Source organism: Poecilia mexicana, unplaced genomic scaffold, assembly GCF_051168715.1.
Source record: "Poecilia mexicana isolate PSO_F unplaced genomic scaffold, ASM5116871v1 scaffold_9, whole genome shotgun sequence".
Classification (NCBI taxonomy): domain Eukaryota; kingdom Metazoa; phylum Chordata; class Actinopteri; order Cyprinodontiformes; family Poeciliidae; genus Poecilia; species Poecilia mexicana.
In genome coordinates this window covers 14,361,795-14,377,095 of record NW_028263378.1, presented here as the reverse complement: position 1 = coordinate 14,377,095, position 15,301 = coordinate 14,361,795, and the positions used below count along the sequence as shown (strand labels likewise).

At 38.2% G+C, this 15,301-nt stretch overlaps 1 long non-coding RNA gene across 1 annotated transcript in view; it reads right to left on the bottom strand.

The window, feature by feature from the left end:
- LOC148157663 (uncharacterized) overlaps positions 1-13,561 on the bottom strand; it is a 29,338-nt gene extending 15,777 nt beyond the window's left edge. The window contains exons 1-2 of the long non-coding RNA XR_015764269.1: positions 13,116-13,561; positions 12,779-12,878 (exon numbers count right to left, since the gene is read on the bottom strand). This is a non-coding gene — a long non-coding RNA (uncharacterized LOC148157663). The remainder of the gene's footprint in view (positions 1-12,778; positions 12,879-13,115) is intronic.
- Between the last annotated feature and the right edge of the window lie 1,740 nt (positions 13,562-15,301).

Genomic DNA, 15,301 nt, shown 5'->3' with positions numbered 1-15,301 from the left:
AAATCTCTGGTAGTTCAACTTGCCGACTGCAGTTGAGTCCAAATTCCCTACTGCTGTGAAAAAGTACAATCTAATCCTCTGGCTGCTGCACTCCAGCTTGGACCAAGCAGATCAATCAACAGGAGAAGTACTTTCACCGTATGATAAGGAAACTGGTGGCAGCAATAGAGTGCATGATGGTTTCACAGCATGAGCAACCTTTTGGAAAATCAGATGCAAATGTCCAACTAAGACAGAAACATTCTTAAAATTCACAGAAAACAATCAACAGAAAACGGACAAGTCCAAATTATATTAACGGAAATATGATGCTAAACAATAAGAAACTTGTCCAAAATCCTTAACACATACCTCTAATAAACTCTGCCCCAGTAGTTCAGGGTAAATAAAAGAGTACACTCACCACCTATAGCATTTTTCTGGGCTACATTTCTACCTGGTGATCTGTTTTTATCTGTTTTATTATATGCAGTAGGAAATAAGGGGTTAAAGAATGACCCAAGAAGACAATCCTAGTTCCTGGAAATGTTTCTTGCAGGTGAAACATGTCTATTGTAATGACCACACTTTTCTCGCTTTCCTGGAAAACCTTTTCATCTGTTCTCACAACAATCCTTTATTCTGGATTTCCTCCGACTACTCAACAATCCTCAGTTGAACTGACCTTCTGGAAATTTCTGTCTTGTTGAGAGAAGGCCACAGGAGTTGTTTTTCTCTGTAGAGTTCTGTAAAACTCTGGCCCAGGTGTTTCTTCTCCAGAGGAGCTCATTGAGAACTTGATTGATTACTCTGACCTCTCCAGTGCCCTTTGCTTCACATGACAAGTTCTTCCGGGCTAAGCAAACCTTTTCCACTCACCATCAGTCTGTGTGTTGGACTGACTTCCTACATGGCACTTCTTGGTCCAATGGGAGACTTTCTGCATATGCAAAAATCCACATCCTCCCACCTATTCTCCCCCTGAGATGGAGATGACGTGGATGTTGTAGATTTTTGGTTGGGGGCTTGTTGCATGTGCCTCCTTAATTTTTTACAAGAGTCCAATTCTTTTTGAGCAAAGGGCACAACTCTTTTTCTACATCGACTTCTAACTGCTTATTACAGATATTTTCTTTTAGTGATGCAATGTGGACTAACTATACTGACTCCCAGGCTGTAGCTAATGATGTCTTTAGAGAATTGCTCAATGTCTGAGTTTTAGTTTCTTTGGATGATATTGTGAGCTTATGTTTTTATGGCCATATCCACATTCAGAGGAGCAAAACAAAACTCAAGACTCAATTGCGATGAACTCGATCTGAACTCAAGCCTTCAGACATGGTCCATTATTTCACAGAAAGTAGCCACCATGATGGTTATACTCTGTTCTCTACTGTGTTCCCCATTTTGTTGCTCAGCTTGAAGTTAAGCAACCAATCTTCACCACATCTAGAGATCTAAATGCATTGAGCACCTGGCATTTGATTGGTTGAATACCTCCAAATTAGTCCTAAAAAAATGCTGTAACCACACCGCTAGGTTTTTCTGCCCACAGCCGTCACCATATATGATGAATTTTTGAAGAATTTTGAATTAATGTGAGTTACAGCAACACTAAATTTCTCTTTGGGACCAGTGAACTATTTTTGAATTTTAATTTTTGAATTTAATTTAATTGGACCTATTTAAAGCCGGACCGATCATCGTAAAGAATGAACAACCATGCACACATATTCATGCCAGTTTAAAGAGACCAATTGACTTTTCAGACTGTGAGAGGAAATCAGAGTAACTGGAGAGAGCACACACATCCAATGGGAGAACATGCCAACTCCATGCTAAAAGGCCCTGCCTGGGACTTGAACCCAGGCCTTCCTCCTGCAGGTAGCAACACTCCTACCAGCCGTTTTACTTGCTAATAGTCTAGACAACAACATAAAAGGTCTGTGTTTCTGAGAAAACCAGATTACAGGAACTTTACATCGTAATTCTATTGTCTCCTCACAAATAAAAACATTGTGCTGGTGCTACAATAGCCTTTCTGAGTCCCACCAACAGACGTCATGCCCAGGGCATATCGGCGTATGCTCGGCACTTACAGGCTCATCCACTGAACCAAATTATGTTGATCGTTTTGGAGTGACTGTGGGACTGAGAGGCTAGACTTTCTATTTTGATCCATCGTCCAGGACAAACAGCTGCCTGAAAATATGATTAAGGGGAAAGAAATATTTGCATTAATGAATCAGTGCTGCCGCCAGAAAACAGCACGTCCCAGACTTTAAGAGCTCTAATGTTTTAAATATGCACATTAGATAATCATGTGTTGTTTGAGTTTCATGACCCCCTGGTTTCTTGTAGGATCATTTGATGTCCACTTATGGTGTCTGATTTTCAAAATGAGCTCATCCAGAACATTTCAAACTGCTATCTGTTTGAAGTGGCAAGTAATCAAATTTTAAACCCCCACATCCCTCAAACTCATCTTTCCAAATGGAAACAAATTCTCAAGATTCAGCTGCTCTGCAATAATTTCATCTGAGCCATGCTTTGATTGTATGTATACACCATGTCCTGTTCCCACACTGCTCTCCTTGTTTGAGTCATCTCATTTTTCATCGCTTTGACAGTTTGCAAAGGTCAGACTGACCAACGCAGGACAGGAAATGATGTACAGCTGTACAATAGACTCCCTAACAAACATGAGGGCGACAACAACTAATAGTGACTGTTTTCAAGCTTTCTGGCTGTTAATCAACCAACAATGATAATTCTTTAGAAAAGGCACTTTTAAAGCTTCTGTCTGGGATTGCTTTCACAGCCCTACAAAAACAATCAATAAGTTAGTACTTTCCCTTTTTAGACTTTCCAGTAATTTATTCTATACACATACTGTTTCTGAAGAAATGATAAATTAAAAGAGCAATTTACAGTTGAAGCTAAAGCAGGGATACTGTATGTATTAAGTTGTCTTCACGCTGCTGATAGAAAGATGAACACGCATGAGAAATGAAAGTGTTAAATGCTAAAAAAAACCCTGATCTGAACCAACTAATTCACTTAACTATCTCAGAACTATATCATAAAAAGTTACGTCTTTGATTTGATGCCTTTCTCTCTTTTTTTGCCTAATAAAAGTTACTCCTAAACATTTATTGCAATTGCAAAAAATCTCGTGTTGAACTTGCGTCATAATATAAGGAAAAAATGCTAATTGTGGCTGAGTGGTTCTGGAAATATATCTTCTATCATTTAAGGTTGCTTAAGGACAAAGTGGCAACAACGTCGACAAAGTCGATGTTTTATCAGGACCATTGCTGAACCCTGAACTCAATCTTATGAAGAATTTGGAGGGAGATCTTAAGAGGCATGTGCAAACAAGGCAGTCTGCAAACCTGACCAAGGGTGTAGGAACGAGTCTGTCATTGGGGGGGACGCATATCGGAAACCTGACAGATGAGTAAATAGCTTGAGCAGAAATGTCAAACAATTATGCCATCAACACATCAGTAATGCGTTACTCTAATCTGACCCTTGTTTCAGTAACAAGTATTCTAACACATTACTATTTACAATCCAATAGTCAGATTAAAGTTATGCAGCATAATGACTGTCATTCCAGGATGAACACTCACTTTAGCATTTGCCTCACAACTAGCAAGCTAAATACTCTGGTAGCACAGAGCCGACCAGATTCTGATGTATCTTATTGGTCAAAATGCATTGATATAAATTGACTGGCAATTGAACAGGTTCTACTTATTTCTAAAACCAAAGTAGAAAACAGCTCATAAAATAAGACACAACAGTTTTAAACTCAATACAGCAGTTTGACCAACAAAAATAAAATCTAAAAAACAAGTTTTGTTCTTCTTGAACATCTCTCTACATCAGTGCAACAGTTTGATCTACAAAATAAACAAAAATTATACTTTTCACGTCTAACAGACACCTTAGCTCCTCACTGTTAACTCAGTCTCACTTTCCAGCCCGGCATTCAGCAACTTACCAAAGATTCACACTGAGGCAAAAAGACTAAATGTTTTTTTTCTCCTGTCATTTTCAGCCACAAACATTTAACTAAAATATCTACGGATATGTGTTTCTGTCTCTGCCTCCCTCTGACTCTCTGCAGCCTGATGTTCCTGCCTGGATTCATGTATTTACAACAGACACTACAGTAATGTACAGTGTCAGAATGTGAACTAAATATAAAAAATGTTTTTATCATACAGAATGAGAATTTAAACAACTTAATTTTCAGATGTATACATTATTATACATCTCAACTATTTACTGTGTAGCAAAAATTTTCACTAATTTATTTTTAAACCTCTCCTCAAGCACTTTTCTTATTGTCTTCTAACAATTAACCTTATGGTGTGGAAATAATGAAAAAATATTGAAACGTTGAAAGAAATCAACCTGACATCAGTCTCCTCCTGTTCTCCTTTCTGGTTCTATCATAATTAATATAATTTTTATATCTTCATACCCTGAAACGCCAACTGGCTCTCCTATGTCTTCCCTGACCTGCTCCTCTCATAATAAAATAGTTTAGTTTATTTAAAAATTAAAAACAGTTAATACATATTTCAATAAACTAAATGAAGACCTCACCAGAGCTTCTTCACCTTTCTTCAACATCATTCTAGCACTGCTGTTCTCCTAAATATATAATATAATATAATATAATATAATATAATATAATATAATATAATATAATATAATATATAAACACGTTAAGTGGTCGAGTATGATCAGGTGTTGCTCATTTTGCTGATGTTTCAGTCTAAATCATTGTGACTAGACTAGCTAAGTTAGTGGTAAAATTTTGGACATGTGACTATTCCAGAATTAAAACGGCTAAACCAAAAAGATTTAGTTCTATATATGAAAGTAAACTGACAACAAGATGTTATAAACGAGCGATATTCATAGCAACATTCCTGACAGACAGTTTACCTCCTAACGGAGTTTCTCTGCTGCTGCCTTTACTCTGAGCCGTTCAGAGGGGGGAGGGGGAGGAGGCGCTCTGCTGAATGTGCTGTTATGCACCTTCAAAATAAAAGCACGCGAGTGGAAGATTTTAAAATTCTTCGCAACTGCAGTGAAATTATTGGGGGGGCTCTCTCCAATATTGTGGGGGACATGTCCCCCGCGCCCCCCTCCGCTTCCTACGCCCATGACTGACACACATCAGAAAGAATGGGAATAGGAAAATATTTGAATGCTCAATATTATGTCAGCTGTGAACTTTCAGAGATTAATAAAACCTAAACCAGTGTCTACTACTGTCTTCACAAAATCTTTCCTCAGATAAGAGGAGGTGTCTCTTTAAGGTGCTCAAAACCGTCTGTCGGTTTTTCTGCTTAAGAAGTTCTCTCCAGAAGTATATTTTACTTTACTTAAGAAACGCTTCACTTTACTTGTAAAGCACAGCAGGAACAAAAAGCCGTCAGCCAAGTGCACAGACAAGGTCTCCAAGCAGCATTTGACTTTGTAAAAGAGCAGCTTCCATCTTCAGAGCACTTCAAACAATCATTGCCCTCAGGTCCTGCCAAAGGCTTTAAAACTTCTCTTCCTCCTGCTCTGCTCGCTAAAACCATTAAACACATTAAGTTGACTCAGGATATAGAATAAAATAATAAAATGGAAGCCTGAGTCCTCTTGCTCTTGCATCCAGCAATGCTGAGTATCGAGTTTAAAGGACTAATGCAAGGCACAAGGCGAAACATCATTAATAGCTGCATTTGTGTTTAATAGACTTAGCAGACACAATAATCACTGCAGAGTATAACTGAAGCTTACTGTGGAGGTAAACATCCATCCATCCATCCATCCATCCATCCATCCATCCATCCATCCATCCATCCATGCATCGTCTCAGATGTGAAGGAATTGATCCTCATCCCATCTGCGAACCACCCAACAAAACTTTTCTCCAATTTAATTCCATCAACTCATCTGCAAACATCAACTCATTTATGATGGAGATCAAATGTGTGTGCAAAACATATCCAAGGCACATTGTCAGCTGGCTCAGCTCCATTATTGGACAGCATGTAACAATGAAAAGCACTTCTATGTTTGGACGCTCTCCAACAATAAACTGGAACATGAACAGGCTGAGAAACGGTAGAAGGTGTACACATCCATCAACAAGAATTCAGTTGAATGTTGTTTCCTTTTAGTAAATATGCATTTCCTGTGTTATGTTTTCATCGTTTTTGCAACCAGGCTTGTCAGCTGCACAATAATTGTGCATGAAATTGTACAGCACTTTCAAGGCAGGCCTTTAGAGCAGCAGAGGAGTAAGAGCTTCAGGCAATTTACCTCAAATAACCTGTTGTCCTTTAAAAATGTTGTTATGGTTACTGAAGAGAGATTCATTTAAAGAGGTTTTCATGACGTCTTCCATTCAAACTTAGGTTTGTGGAGACTCTAAACTCGAGCTGAAGAAGCATTTAACAAAACAATAGCTTAGAAATCACAAAATTTTCACTGAAAGAGGAAATATTTCATCAAATAGATACAAGAAGCTTTCTGTTTCAAACCAGCTCTGACTCTGCCCACACTTTAAAAAGTAGAGGGTCAATAGTTTTCACTTTAAGGCTCTCTTATTGCTGTTGCACATGTTTGTTTTTTGAAGCAAGCAGAGCTCATTGAAGACCTCAAAAGAGCTGGAGGCTACAGCTGCTTTTCAGCAGGGAGTGAAGAAGAAGAGGAGGTGGTGGTGGTGGTGCCAGTGGATGTGGTGGGTATGCTGAGCATGCTCTGTGAAGCCCGGGGCCCAGAACGAAGCTCCACTGACCTTGAGGGTGTCATTTCGATCGATCGACAGAAAGGAGCGGTGTATGCATGTGAGGGAGACAGAGGGAAAGAAAGATGGAGGCGTGCAACTCCACCAAACAAGGAGAAACTGAAACCTGCACTAATGATGAATCATTGATAAGTGGACAGAGGAAGACTTCGTCTTTCATCTCTGATTTATTTTTTCTTTTTGTGCTCTTTGCCTTGTTCCATCTTTGTTTTCGATGCCTGCGGTCTGACTCCAGAATCTTTCAGCATTTTATCATATCTTTCTTTAAATCCTTTGATATTCTCCCGTTTCTGTTTTTCTTCTCTGACTTCCTGACAAATGTCAAATTTAGCATTTATTTCTCTCTTCCTCATCTTCTTCCTCCTCACCAGCTGGCTCTCACTTTCTCTGCTTCACAAGTGCTGATTCACTTTCAGTCATTTTGGTCTGTCATGACATTTCAGTTTCACTGCTGTGTCAGAAACGGGGTTGACGATGGCACTTCTCTTCCTACTTCTCTTTGTGGTAGCCAGAAGTACCACAACAGCAGCTGTGCGAACAGGACGCAGCTACAACAGCTGCCGATACACCTTGAACACTTCACTTTTTGTGATATTGTTATCAGAAACTTGAATGTATTTTGTTGGAATTTTAATCAAACTAAAGAGGCCCATGGTAACTCTGAAGCTGCACGTTGGCGACACAACACAACAATCGGAAAGTATCCCTGCCTATGCAAACTTTTCATTCCATTCAAAATCATGAAGCATTTTGCATCAGTCAATCACATGAAATTGTAAATAAAAACATTAAGGTGTGTGGATGGTTTGGAAGGGTTTTTATCCACATATGTTCTTTTTGAGACAGCCTACTGTCATGTTTTTTTTTTTCCTTCGTTCTACATTTTCTGACTTTCATTTTTTAAGCATCATGTGAATGTGTGTTACTTTTAAACATATCTAATTGTTGTATGTCTATAAAAAAAGTACATTTAAAATGTTTTAAAATTGCGTTGCCATGCTACACATTTTGATGCGTTACTCCCTAATCAGTGACTGATAATGTGGCACAATTACTCCAAGCCTCCTTTCTTTCAACAGTCTTATTGATTCAGCACATTCAATTTCTTAGAAAACTAAACTGACGTGCAAAATCTCCCCTTTCTGCATCTTAATTTTAAACATGGATGCAAAAGATGGTTTGATTAAGTTTTTGTCACTGGTTAGTTAGAACCACATTTACCAAGAAACAATTAGGGCCAATTTATGGGTGCTCACTGGTGTTTATTTGAAAAGCTGTCACCAGGAAGATTATGGGCATTAAACCAACACAGAGCCTACAGAGACACATTTGCATGCAGCCCTCTATTAAGCCAACGGGGTCTCTCTGCTGCAATGATGTTGCACAAAGGTTGCCTTGAAGTTAAAAAGCACCAGCTGCAGCACGGTTCCTTTTTACAAGATGGGATGTCTTCATCTAATTAGTCCAATCGATGTTTTTTCAGATTGATCAGCATAAGACTCGCAGAAAGCATTTTGGAACCCAACCTATCTTGCTTAGTGTTATACTAACCACAGGAACAGAAAGAACTTCTTGTCATTTCTGGAAATGATTTAAAAATTAAAACATAAATGATCCAAGTTATTTTGTGAAGCATATCTGCCTTTAAAAGTACAGTTCTTTGTTGTGGTCATGTTTATTGTCAGACAGAAAGAGGAGAAGAGACATCTAGTAACCAGAAAAAACTCAAGTAAACATTATAATGACTCTTTAAGATCCTTATGGGTAATCACCAACAAAGCCACCGAATTCTTACTTTATAAGACAAATTTATCATCCTAGTGTCTCCTAACAAATGCAAAGCTTGCATGTGAAGTTTGGCTCATGCATCTGCACTATACAACCTGACAGGTCTTTCTTCAGACATCCAGAGTTTTGTGACTTAACAAAATTCCTATTCAAAACACTGCACCAAATACACAGTCTTCTTCTGCTTGTGTTTTTTTTATTTTTGTTAAGAACTGCAGCTGGCCATCTTCCTTTTGTCTGATATAAAAGCATCCCCGAAGCATGATACTGCCAACACTATGTTTTGCCCTGGGTGACGTTCCTGTAATAGATTCCACCACACGTACAGCATCGCCTGTCAGCATTAAAATCACAGTGAGAAGAGCATCTGCTTCTACAGTTCAGGACTTATTTCAACAATGGCATTCAACTCAGAGTTACCATGGGCTCTAGAGTGAATCTGTTTACCAATTAAATAGTCTAACAATTAGTTTGTTAGCCCTGTGTTTTATTTATGGATTTGAAGGTAAATAGGACATAATGTCTGGGGTGGTGGTGGGTGTTTGGGTGGAGTGGACGTTGTGAAAAATATGTATCCCTTCTTTCTACTTCACTTGTATGCAGTACTTTGCATTTGTTTACCATGTAATATCCAATTAAAATATACTTTGTATTATATAATGTGTGGTTGGATCATGACAAAATGTGAGAAAGTTTAAGAGATGTAAATACATTACACTGCACCGGAAAACTATATATTTAAAAAAAACAACCCTGCTCTAAATGTCTTCTGTGGTTATTAATGACGGAGAAACAAAATGTTGCATTCATTACAGAAATATAAACGAGCTACTGCAGCTATTTAATTTGCAATCAGAAAGAGATACTGCCAGCATCAGAGGCTGTGCTTATTCACTGCACATCTGTTGGACAAGTCACAGGGCCCGATGTATGCTGATTACACTTTTTGTTCACAAGTCCGTCATCATTGTCAGCTCTGACTGTGCTTATGTGGGTGAGTATGTCTGTGTGCACAAGTCTATGATGTAGCAAACATGTTCTGATGAAAAAAATGCTAGCTACTTTACATTAGCACCCACAGACCTGTGCCATCTGGGGTTGGATTTCCAGAGTTTAGAGGAACTGGTCAATGGTCAGAATAAAGAATTCTAAGCAAACAGCAGTGATGTGGACTCAGGCTTTAGCCTCTGTCTGACTCCAGTCTGCTCCTGCTGATGCTACAGTTATTCCCCTGATAAAGTCCCTTCACTCTCAACATGCTGTAGGCCACACTCATCAGGCTGTTTGTGGAGCATAAGGATGGGGCCGCATCATAAGACGAAGGGCAAGAGTGGAAATAAGAAAAGATAAAGACTCAAGGCGAGCAATCAGAAGGAGAGAAATGGCAATGGGATCTAACATCTTTCTTTCCACATGAGTGGAAGTGCATAGTCAAGGAAAAGTGTTTGGCTAGCAAAAAAAATACACAGCCATATACATTTTACACAGCATATTAAAATGCAGAGAGGTTATTTCTTTCATTTTCCTTCAAACTCATGTAATTTTGCAGGAGCAAAACAAAACTATGCAACTCCATAAATTCACAAAATGCACATTCACTCCCCATGCCTTCCCTCCATCTTCTCTGGAGGCCAAACTATTTCACTTCAGCGGTAAAATGCACATACGTTTGGCAAACACATTTCTTAAGTCCCTAAATATGTAAATTTACATTTGCTTTATGTCTGCTCATTTAAATTTTAAAAGCTCAAATGCTAGCAGAGCAGACGGCGTGAATATGTAATATAATTTTGAAACGGCTATATTTGTAAATGGCATAAAACGACTTCCTCAAAACATTGCTTTAACTCCTCAATCTATAGGTAAAATGAACCAAGCCGAATGGAAAACACACAAAAAACAGCATCAACTAAAAGGCTCATATAACTCCGGTTGTGTATACAAAATTTATCTAGCATAGATGTTACTGTTAGTGCACAAGAAAAAGAAGACATCTACCGAAGAGTTCAGCTAAATCCATTCTAATAAATCAGGAGGTTAATGCCTACAAGAGGAATCTGATTAGTTTCTTATGTAGCCAATGCAGAAGTCAGTGAGTGAACGTTCTGAAGATACATTTGAAAATAAGATTACAACAGAAAACTTTAAAAGCAAGCATCTGAGTATGAAGGATTCAACAATGGCTAGAACAGCAGACTTGCATTTCCATGACAAAGGTTTTGTAAGTTTAACCCGCATGCATGTTATTCACCAACAGACCTGAGACCCATAAGAATGACTGAACTACAGCAGTTTCCACCCACTAAAGGAGGATTCATGGATACATATTGATCATTGTATATAAAAAAAATCAAGAGTCAAAACTGAAATTAGGCTGCTTTACACAGCAGACTGTGTAATGTAAATTGAGAGTAATGAACCAGTCAGAACAATGTAACTTTTATATGATTTTTTTTAATAATAGACAATTATGCAATTTAATTCATACACTTGCAAAATTTACAGAGATGTTACTGATTTTTTTTCTAAAATGTTTAATATAAAATGTAACAGAAATACAGTAATCTACCCTTAAAACTCTGACCGAATAATTTCAGAATACATGATAAAAGTCAGTTAAGCCCAAAATAATTTGTGTATCTCTCAGCTTTAGGTTTAAAGGAATGTTTTAGTTTTACTAAACTGTTTCTTCTGACTGTCAATAATGTTTTGGATAGGCCCAGCCAGAGTCCTGACAAGAATCTGAAAATTAATCTATAGAGGGAGCTAAAGATCAGGATGGTTTCAAGGTCTTTCAACCTCAACGACTTGGAGTTTTTCTAAAAAGATGTTTCCAGTGGAAACATGCAAATAGCTGGTTGGAAATTGTAAAAACATGGGTTTAACTGCTGTAATGGTCAGACAGGTTTTTCCAATGATTACTGCACAGGGTCTAAATAATTTTTGGCATGGTAATTTATAATAAACTAAAAATAAAACTAAGTGCTTTTTTTCAGATCTGATTTTATTTTATTTTTTCAGATAAATAATTTTAAATCTAAATCTCCAAGGGTGGCATTTAAATTTACATGCCGCCCTTCCAACCATCCTCTCACTGGTTTTAGCATCTGTCATGCCTGTTGGAACGGAAAGAACTGTTGATGGTTAAAATGCCATTGTAGCTACTGCAGGGCACATAGTGAATTGTCTCCAGTCAGAAAAAAACATATTTACCTTTATGTTCTTTAAATGTAAATAATCCATTCTCTATCCTACAAGTTTACATTTGCAAGTTTTTACAGTTAATTCAATAAGACTGAATGCCTTTTTACTCAATATAAGACTAAAAATGATCAGGATTATGATCTGCTGTCATCTGTACCAAAAGAACACAATGTCCTAGCATTAGAAAATATGAGGACCTTGCACCATTATAATGGTAAGGGTGGCCAAAATATTCATATTCGTTTAAATTAAAAAAAAGAGAGAGACTTATTTGGCAGCAGATGCTAGTTTCAGACTTTCGTTCTTTTAGGTGAAACTTAACACAGGACCTGATATTTCTACTATTATCTGAAAACAATTAGCTTTTAAAGGTACTGAACAACTTCCAGCTTAAGACAGTTGTGTTTGTTTGGTTTTTATTATTTCAGACTTTGCACTGTGAGGACGAGATAAATAACAAGCCCGGCTGAAACTGTTTTGGAGCTCCTTCATCTTGTGACTCATGTTCAGACTGGTTAGGCTCCACTGTTAACTTTCCCACCGTCAGCAATTATTACACCAGACAGGAGCAGGAGACTGTGAGGATAAGCCCCATGAAGATGGGGTTGTTCTAAGAGATACAGTGAGGGATTTTATCACCCACATGCATATTAAACACCTGATCTCACTTTCCATTTCAATCCCTACAAGTAATGTAATATGGGCTTTTTAGTAATTGGAAAAAATCAGGAATCCAAATGATATTTTGACCAAAGTATCTTATATTTTAGTGAGGCTTCGGGAAATTATGTCAACAGTTCTTAAAATGGAATAATCTACATTATTTAATGATTAGCAGTGATTAAAAAAAGACACTAAATTGTTTCTGATCCTGGTGTATGATATATGCGGGGTTCTAATTATCCATGAAACCACCTTCATTTTACCACCCACTTTCAGCAATAACCTCACAAGTATGTTAAAAATATAAATTGGGAGAAATACCTTTGATGCCAAACTTGGAATTTCCTCCAAACTTTAAGATAACCAGCATCAGCAAGAAACCAGTGAAGGCTACAGCAGCAATTCCAACGACTACGTATACCTGCAAAAGGACAAAGCAGCGTTATGTCTCCACATATCTGCTGCAGAGAAGCCAGCAAAAACACAGTGACAGCTGCACAAAATCAAATGCAACACGCAGCACAACAAAAGACAGAAGACTCTGGTTGTTCTTACTTCAGTAAAAACAGAATATTCTGATCTGGGTTCATCCAGTCAGATCTAACTTTAAGAAGGAGAAACACCACTTTTAAGACAGGAGATAAAAAGAAAGACTCACAGCAACTCTGTCCTCAGGTGGGTCTAGAGGAGGATTCTCTGTGGATGAAAGGACAAAAAGGAAAACAGAGAGTAAGTTGTGACAAACTGTCACTTCAGTCTTTGCATTTTGTTTTTGTCATTGGTAAAGAATATAATTCAGAGTGACTAATCTAAATTATTAATTTAAAAAATAAAAACGACTGCCGGTCATTTATAGTTTCACACACACCAGAAAGCACAGCAAGGCTATTATTTCTTACATCCAATTTAGACACTGGCAATAAAACATCTTGAATAAAGTGATAAGGACCTCAGTTAGGACTGAAACAATCTTCATCACTGCATAACTTATTAAAACATGTGCAAAATCCAAGGAGCCTAAAGACTTGACATTACTCCCATTTCAGGTCCTGCACAATGTCACCTGCAGTCTACTTTTGTTTTGTACCATAATTACTCATATCTCCATTCAAACTAAAACTAAGATCACAAAGAGATAGATTATTCTCCCCTGCAAAATGACAAATGTATCTTTTTGACAAGTTAAATGTGAAAATGCTTTATTTAATGATCTGATCCTGAACTAAATCCTCAATCCATAGTATTTGTTTTATTATGGCAGTGTTAATGTTTGAATGGGATATGGATAGTGGTGAAAGACTTCAGAGGACTCCACCCCATAACTCTGTTTAATATCGTCTCCCATTTAAGATAGATTTAGGACCCTGCAACACATAACCTGTATGTGTCTGCTGCTGAGGTGATGATCTTGTTGACACAAGAGAACCAAATCAGCAGCAGGATTCAGCCTTCTGCAGTTCGATCTCCGAGGCCAACATGAAGGACTTGGTGACAATATTTCCCTGCCTCGATAACACGAAGGTACTAAAGCACTGCCGCATTGACACCTTGACAAAAGTGACTGAAGTCTTCTTCCACACACAGTGGGAGTGTTTTAGATTACTGACCAATTATTATGTGTAGGTGAGAATGATGGGAAAACCTGACAGTTTAGCAAAGGTTAATTGAAAGCTTGGCGGTCAGTTCATAACTGCGATATAATCCAGGGTGATCAAATAAAGGGTATAGCTGTACCTGGGGTTACATCTGCTGGCAGGAGGGGGCATCAAAGAAAAAGATAGACAGAGACAAATAAGATCCAAAAGAAAAATACAGTTTAGTTAAAAATACTTTAGACATGCAACACTTAACAAGTAACCTTGTGAACCATGCTTGCTTTTAGAGTAATTATAGGAAAGCACAACCATTTCACAAACACTGCACACAAACCAATAAAACCACACACACCAAACATGCACGGCATCTTAAAGGAAATATAGACAACATCAAGGAGACAGTGAGGAAAATAAGTTGTGTAGGTATGTAACGCACCGTCAGGACCTTTAAAGAAACATAAGAAAACAAGAGAAAAACAGATTTCTAAAACAAAATTTCAGTCAACTAATGGGGACAATGTGAAAAAAATGTCTAAACACAAAGACAAAATGAACAGACAGGTTATATCTTTTACATCTGAGAGAAGGAAGGAATGAGGTACAACCACGGAGTATGGGATATTACACCTGTGTATATCCTGGCTGTGGTCACCCCTAATCACACCTCCTCAGCAAATGACATGATGACAAGTAATAGGCCCCACCTGTACTATATGTCTGTCTGTCTTCACCACTATTATTCAGTTCAGTAGCTGCTCTTCAGCAAGCACAGCTGAGAAGCGGGGCAGCCATGTGTTGCACCTCGTTCCTCTCCTTCAGGGAACAGTACTTATATGCATAGCATTATGCTTCCCTTTCCGTTGATTCACTCAGTACAACTCGAGTATGGGACATATATAAATGCCCTGCAGAGCAGCCATTAAACCTGGGTCAGGCACAGCGAGCTAGTCCAGCACTTCAGATCCAGCAGAAAGAACGGAGTGAGCCACAGAACCGGCTATAACATCCAAACCACAAAACTGTAGAAATGTGGGTGGTGAAGACCAGCTGAATGCAGCACAAATATCACTTATGGATACCAATCTAAATAGGGTCCATGAGACAGCTATGCTCCTGGTGGAGTGAGCCCTCACACCTGAGGCATTGGGAGACCTTTGCTGCTATAAGCCAAAGATTTGGCCTCCAGATAGCAGTGGGAGAGTCTCTGTCTGGATAGAGTCTTCTCCCTTGTTGGGTTAGCAACACAAAC